Below are 8124 nucleotides of genomic sequence, written 5' to 3'. Positions count from 1 at the left end.
GGCAGGGGAATGTATTCACTTTTAATGAAAGAACTGAGGCCCGAAGATCCGCAAGAATTTCGGAACTTCGTTAGGATGGACATGGCCTCTTTCGAGAAGCTGCTGTCTATGATAGAAGATAGAATCAAAAAGTGTGACACAGTCATGAGTAGGCTATCTCACCTTCTAGAAGGTAAGAATTGTATGTTTATACGTTTTGTGATCATACCAACCAAGATGTCTCATACAATTTCGTTACATGCCCTGTTACGTTGCAGGCTGGCTGTAACAATGCGGTTCCTGGCGACTGGGAAATCTTTTAAGAGTCTGGCTTTCAGCCACAGAATTGCACAGCCTACCATTTCAAAAGTTATTGTGGATGTATGCACTGCAATTTGCGAAACTTTAAAGGACCAATACTTAAAGGTACATTTGTGTTATTTTTTCGAGTTTGGAAGATATACATGTGTGTATTTATACAGGGTGTTTCAAAAATGACCGGTATATTTGAAACGGCAATAAAAACTAAACGAGCAGCGATAGAAATACACCGTTTGTTGCAATATGCTTGGGACGACAGTATATTTTCAGGCAGACAAACTTTCGAAATTACAGTAGTTACAATTTTCAACAACAGATGGCGCTGCGGTCTGGGAAACTCTATAGTACGATATTTTCCACATATCCACCAAGCGTAGCAATAATATGGCGTAGTCTCTGTATGAAATTACCCGAAACCTTTGACAACGTGTCTGGTGGAATGGCTTCACATGCAGATCAGATGTATTGCTTCAGCTGTTCAATTGTTTCCGGATTCTGGCGGTACACCTGGTCTTTCAAGTGTCCCCACAGAAAGAAGTCACAGGGGTTCATGTCTGGCGAATAGGGAGGCCAATCCACGCCGCCTCCTGTATGTTTCGGATAGCCCAAAGCAATCACACGATCATCGAAATATTCATTCAGGAAATTAAAGACGTCGGCCGTGCGATGTGGCCGGGCACCATCTTGCATAAACCACGAGGTGTTCGCAGTGTCGTCTAAGGCAGTTTGTACCGCCACAAATTCACGAAGAATGTCCAGATAGCGTGATGCAGTAATCGTATCGGATCTGAAAAATGGGCCAATGATTCCTTTGGAAGAAATGGCGGCCCAGACCAGTACTTTTTGAGGATGCAGGGACGATGGGACTGCAACATGGGGCTTTTCGGTTCCCCATATGCTCCAGTTCTGTTTATTGACGAAGCCGTCCAGGTAAAAATAAGCTTCATCAGTAAACCAAATGCTGCCCACATGCATATCGCCGTCATCAATCCTGTGCACTATATCGTTATTGAATGTCTGTCGTGCAGCAATGGTAGCGGCGCTGAGGGGTTGCCGCGTTGGAATTTTGTATGGATAGAGGTGTAAACTCTGGCGCATGAGACGATACGTGGACGTTGGCGTCATTTGGACCGCAGCTGCAACACGGCGAACGGAAACCCGAGGCCGCTGTTGGATCACCTGCTGCACTAGCTGCGCGGTGCCCTCTGTGGTTGCCGTACGCGGTCGCCCTACCTTTCCAGCACGTTCATCCGTCACATTCCCAGTCCGTTGAAATTTTTCAAACAGATCCTTTATTGTATCGCTTTTCGGTCCTTTGGTTACATTAAACCTCCGTTGAAAACTTCGTCTTGTTGCAATAACACTGTGTTCTAGGCGGTGGAATTCCAACACCAGAAAAATCCTCTGTTCTAAGGAATAAACCATGTTGTCTACAGCACACTTGCACGTTGTGAACAGCACACGCTTACAGCAGAAAGACGACGTACAGAATGGCTCACCCACAGACTGCGTTGTCTTCTATATCTTTCACATCACTTGCAGCGCCATCTGTTGTTGAAAATTGTAACTACTGTAATTTCGAAAGTTTGTCCGCCTGAAAATGTACTGTTGTCCCAAGCATATTGCAACAAACGGTGTATTTCTATCGCTGCTCGTTTAGTTTTTATTGCCGTTTCAAATATACCGGTCATTTTTGAAACACCCTGTATGTGCCATTCAGACAGTAATTAAGTATATAACATTACAGGCACCATCAACAGAAGAAGAGTGGAATAAAATTGCCAAAGAATTTGATGAACTGTGGCAGTTCCCAAACTGCATTGGTAAGCCACAGAATTAAGTTCCATAATATGGAGAAAATCTGACAATAATGAAATGTATTTAAAATGCTTTTAATGAAGTACATCACACTCAGCTTTAGGCAGTTTTTTTATCTCCCACACTGCAAGTCTATGTACTGCTATATAAAACTACTTACTTTTATTTTCAGGTGCAATGGATGGGAAACACATAGCATTTGCCCCACCACGAACTGCTGGCTCAACATACTTCAATTATAAAACATTCCACAGTGTTGTTTTACTAGCTATTGTGGACACTAGGTACCGATTCTCTTTGATTGACATTGGGTGCAATGTAAGAGTGAGTGATGGTGGGGTGTATGCAAACAGCCTGATCAGCAGTGCACTTCGGGAAAATTGGTTGAAGGTACCACAGCAAAAATCACTTCCTGGCACAAACATTGAAGTGCCATATGTGATTCTTGCTGATGATGCCTTTCACCTGGAGCCATATATCATGAAACCCTACAGAGACTGCCAGAACCAGAAGTCCAAACAGATTTTTAACTACAGATTGTCAAGAGGAAGGCGAGTAGTGGAAAACACTTTCGGAATTCTGGCCAACCGCTTCAGAGTTCTTCTCAGTACAATTCGACTACCTGTTGAGAAAGTGGAATTAATTGTTCAGACTTTATGCATACTGCACAACTACTTGATTGAAGAGGCAGACACCACATATCTGACAGCTGCTGATACAGAAAACACAGACTTGTGCACCATAAACAATGGTTCCTGGTGAGGAGAGAAATCTCTCTCTAGCATACCCCAGCAGAGTGGAAATAGCTTTGTAGAGAAGCAATTGAAATATATAAACATAGGGATAATTTTAATCGGAAAGAAGAGACCATGAAACTTAGTGATATTTGGACAGTAGCATTACAGAATTGCTAGACAGTTTTATCCGTGACGAGATTACGATCGATAGTTAAGTTTTATCTCTGACAAAGATTATCTCTGCATATCACGTGTAACTCTGGCCACGCCCACTTTCTACGATATATAAATCGCTCTCAGACGTCCGACCCGTCAGTCGGTAAGACTCACCGGAGGAGATACACCCCTCTGAAGATGTCCAGCGCAGCTCTGGACGAAACGTTAGGAGCTGAAGAGTTTCATGGACCACGACCTTACATCCCGGAAGGTTTACCAGAAGATAGTTGATGTGTTATTCACTTGTTGCAATTACTATTTACAACTTTTATTTAAATGTTGGTATATACTTACATAAGAGTCATTGACAGTGGTCGTGCTACATGGATTTGATGAAAGTGACTGTGATATCTGAAATATTAAACGCCCATGTTAGTCTATAGCAGATTGTGAACCGCTCATAACACTGAAAAATACGAATACACATGGTAGTATTAAAGCGTAATTTGTTTTCCAAAATACCATTCACTAATATAAGCATATATACTACTTGCGCTGCAATATCCATCTACAACCTGAAATCAGAATAAGCTGTCTTGCAGAAAGCAGAATTCCTACAAAGGAAGGCAACAAAATGTTCGTACTTACCATACGGCTTGGGATATTTGTCACTGTTTTCCTCGGTGTCACGTAGTCCTTCAAAAACTTCAAAGCATTGAACCACCACACAGCAGGCACGCAAATTTCGCTTGCCCCTGCACCACTATGCTCACTGGCTCTAATTTTTTTTAGCTCTCCACAAAAGTGCGACCGCAGTGACATGAATTGAGTTTTGCAGTCCTCATCTGCTGCGTTGGGCAAAACTGCGCGAACTTTACTGCCTATCACTGCCAGTTTCTCTTTCCTGGAATTCTGAAATAAAGCAAGAGATGCAATGAAATCAAACATGAAATTTCGTAAGCTAAGGCATTGATATACGAATCGAAAATCATCGTGTAACATAATATGCATATTACTCAGAATTAAACGATGCCGACGTACCTTATTATGATACAGCGGGTCCTGCGGGTTGTACATACACTTTTCTTCGCTGTACACCTGAATGAGGATGCTTAAAGCCTGTTTGTTCCATTCCATTTCTAGAATATGAAGCAATAAACAGAAAAAGGAGCGTTCACAAACAGCTAGTATAAAAGAAAGTCAACTGGCAAAAAAAATACTAGTTTTTACTGCATTTATGAAAACATACTTACTGAAAAAATGCGGTAAATCTCCAACACGAAAAACTGTAATTTGCCTCTACACACCCAACCATAAACAAACAACAAGCAGAAAGCACTGTGGTACCCGCTTCTGCGCATGCGCAAGTTTCGCAGCCTAGTGCGCATGCATGGGTTGATGGGAATTTAGAACTGCTCTCTATTCTGGCGCGCGGATAATGTGTCTGCTAATTTTCGTAGTTTCACCCGTTCTACCACTAGATGGCTGTCGCGACGGACCAGTACCATTCCTGGTGGACCGTCGTGTAATACCGGCTTAACCCCAGTCACCCGACCGCCACCTCCTCCTAAGGATTCATGGGAAAAGGACTCAACCAGTGCTGGACATAAGTCTTTATTCTGCATGCACCAGTCTATGTTTAAGCAATTTCATGCAGCACAGCCATCCAGTGTGTTCACCATGAGGTCTGGACTCCAACTGGCTTAGTACACAGTACCACCACCAGAGGGTACTCTCATCTGTTACGTAACCCAAAATGGCAGGAAACAGTGTGTTCGCCACGAGGTCTGGACTAAAACTGGCCTAGTACACAGTGCCACAACCAGAGGCCGCTGTCGCAAAGATGGCGGCCATGACATCAGGTTATGACGCAAGTACCATTAACCAAGATGGCGGCAAACAGGGTGCTCACCACAAGGCCTAGTACATATTGACACAACCAGAGAGCTCTAACGTGGACTTGGAATGAATTTTCGCGAATGCCAAGCCCACATGCACTTGGAAGGAAATTGTTAAAGTCTCCACCACGATCCTCAACCGACGGCCACATCCCCTTACCAAAGCATGTTGGCAGGCTAATGGGTACTAGCATGTTCTAACATGCACTAACGTGTACTAATGTGCACAGCGCATGACGTCATCCAAGATGGCGGCTGTGACATCAGTTGATGACGGAAATGATACACCCTCCTGGAGGGAGGTTTGAATTTTATCTGGAACATATGTCAATTGCGTTATCTCTGCTACCCTAAGAAAATGGCGCAAAATAAAGGACACTTGGACTACCTCCACTAACCTAAGTCAACCAAACGCCACCTCCTCCTAGGGATTTGTGAGAGAGGGGCTCAGCCTGCACTGGGCTGGTGGAGAGAGGAAGGAGTGCACTTTATTTATTTTGGAACAATTTATTTAGTGATGGAGTATATTTATTACACTGAAACGAAACATGTTTTGACATGCTTGGGGTCATGTCACACAGCCTACAGAAATGTGAACCACTAAAAGACTCTGCAAACATCCTTGCTAATCATCAACTGTCGAAATCACGCACCAGTCTTTATTTAAACAATTTGAGCCTTACCGCCATCCGGTGTGTTTACCACGAGGTCCAGAGCCCAACTGACCAAGTGCACAGCACCACCACCAGACCTCACTATCATCCTTCTCATCTGTTTGACCGCTTTCTCTCTATCTCATTCTAACGGGACACCTACGATGCGTGGATACCAACATCACAGATCATGCTATTCCACCCTTATGACGTGTGTGTGTGACGCATATACAGACGTCACAGAGGCTATAGAAAAAACTGCTATACAGAAACTGTTCCACCGCTCCTAAATAATTCACTACACTGATGTGCACACACGAAATCGTAAACCGTCCAAATAATGCATAGCACAGCCTACAGACCCGCTCATCAAATAATCAAACAGAAGTGCGCAAGCGGCTGGCCATGGTGGTCTAGCGGTTCTAGGCGCTCAGTCTGGAACCGCACGACTGCTACGGTCGCAGGTTCGAATCCTGCCTCAGGTATGGGTGTGTGTGATGTCCTTAGGTTAGTTCGGTTTAAGTAGTTCTAAGTTCTAGGGGACTGATGACCACAGATGTTAAGTCCCGTAGTGCTCAGAGCCATTTGAACCATTTTTGAAGTGCGCAAGCACTGTCTGCCACCCCATGTCCACTAGACCACACAGGAAGTTAATGGCAGCCACCGTGAAGTGACACGGCTGTCAGCTGTCAAACCGCACACTCGCCCCTTTCATACATGACACCTGAGAAATTCCTTGCAAAATATGTGATCACTTAGGCGCCAGACATAGGTAAATTTTGACCCTATTTTCGAGTATACAGCCACTCTTATACTGACGTCACAGAACTCCAAAGCGCACTCATGCAGCCCCCATACGCAAGACACCTCTGAGCAGCATGTGTCTTTACCGGTGATGACAGAGTAGCTACAAACCTTTGCTAATGCATCTAACGAGGTTCTCAATCCAATACATGTGTCTCATGACTATGTAAAAAATAAGAACCGAGTCGACCTGGCAGAAATTGTTTAGAGTCACAGAAATAGTTAACCCTCGCTTTCTTGATGTCTCAGATTGTATGCACGAAAATTCTTGCCTAAAATAAACTGTTTACGAAAATAATGTTGAATAACGTCGAATGCATTCTTCCTCACGGACCTAACGTGGTACCCACTCCATCATGTGTTACCCTTCCTGCTTTCAACACACACAAACATCCGCTCGTCTTTGTAGAGGCTCCTATATACCAGCACAAAAGATGTGAATGAATCGAGCATTATGATTGGCTCTTATCGAATTTACCCGCCGAATTACAGATGCCTCCGGTATCGAAGCAATATTCATCTTTTCTTTCTTTCTGCAAACGGGACTTTCAGCGGTAAAATTATTTTGCAGAGATCGCTAAATTGCACTCACTGTTAAACCCGCAAAGTTGTCTGCAGAACATCATATACATATGAGACTCACTAGAATATTGGAAACCAGGATTATATTTACCAATCTACCTACAATTAAAGATTATTACGATTGCCGCAACAGTCTGACACCAATCGTTGTACACATAATTTCTGCTCTTGACAGTTGTGCTTTTGGAACGAATCTCAGAATCTATAGCACACATAATTTACCATATAAAAAATCTCTCATGGTTATTGATTTGCTGAATCTATACATCCCAGTCATCCTCTGTAGCCACGCCACAACATAAAGCATAGTAACTTTACAACGTAATATATACACATTTTACACAACATAAGCCACAGTAACTTTACGACAAAATATATACACATTTTACACAAACAGCGCAGTTACGTTTTATATCTGTACAGCACCTGAAAAAATTATGACATGTTTACACTCACACCAGCTATATCTCACGATGCTCCTCAGTCCTAGGGAAGCACTGTCAGCCTTTTCTTTCTTTCTACAAATGTGACATTCAGCAGCAATAAACTATTTTACACTGCTCACCATATTGCATCGACAACTAAACCTCACAAAGTGCCACAGATATTGTCAAATACGGAAAGACTGTTACTCAATTACAGTGCTCTCCCAATGATGACTGGAGCTTGAATATTAGACCGTGAAATCGATATCCAACCCAGCATTATATCACCACCTACCATGTCGATGTAGTAAACATACAATTCATATCCTCCGCCATACAAAATCATCCCTTTTACATCAGAGCACCCTCAGTGGACTGAAGTCACTTTCAAAACTGTTCTAAAAATTCGGAATCGTTTCCCATCAGCACAAACGCGTTCCTGTTTATCCTCCGAAACTGCTTCCTTGTTTGCTCGCTTTTCTACTCACATCTCCAGACTCTGGGATTACAAGAACACACCTACTTTCACGTGGTTTGCCATAATATTAGGCCATTTTCGCGATACATTTCGATATCGAGCATGAGGCAGTATCCTACTGATTGCTAGCGCAACGCAGTTCCCAAGATATAGACTGGAAATTATTTCTCTAGAAACACCAAACCTTAGCGAGGTGCAGGGTGCTGTAAACCACTGAGTAGCTAGTAACAAACAAAGTACACTGATATTTCCACTCTCGAATACCGATGTCGG

At 43.1% G+C, this 8124-nt stretch overlaps 1 long non-coding RNA gene across 1 annotated transcript; it reads left to right on the top strand.

Moving 5' to 3' along the window:
* The first annotated feature begins 353 nt into the window (after window positions 1–353).
* Window positions 354–2378, top strand: LOC124555384. Its single transcript, XR_006968548.1, has 3 exons — window positions 354–405; window positions 2048–2123; window positions 2291–2378. It is a non-coding gene; the product is annotated as an uncharacterized LOC124555384 (long non-coding RNA).
* The last annotated feature ends 5746 nt before the right edge of the window (window positions 2379–8124 follow it).

The sequence above is a fragment of the Schistocerca americana genome, chromosome X (assembly GCF_021461395.2).
Source record: "Schistocerca americana isolate TAMUIC-IGC-003095 chromosome X, iqSchAmer2.1, whole genome shotgun sequence".
NCBI lineage: Eukaryota > Metazoa > Arthropoda > Insecta > Orthoptera > Acrididae > Schistocerca > Schistocerca americana.
Note: the sequence above shows the minus strand (reverse complement) of the source record. Positions and strands in the feature narration are given on the sequence as shown.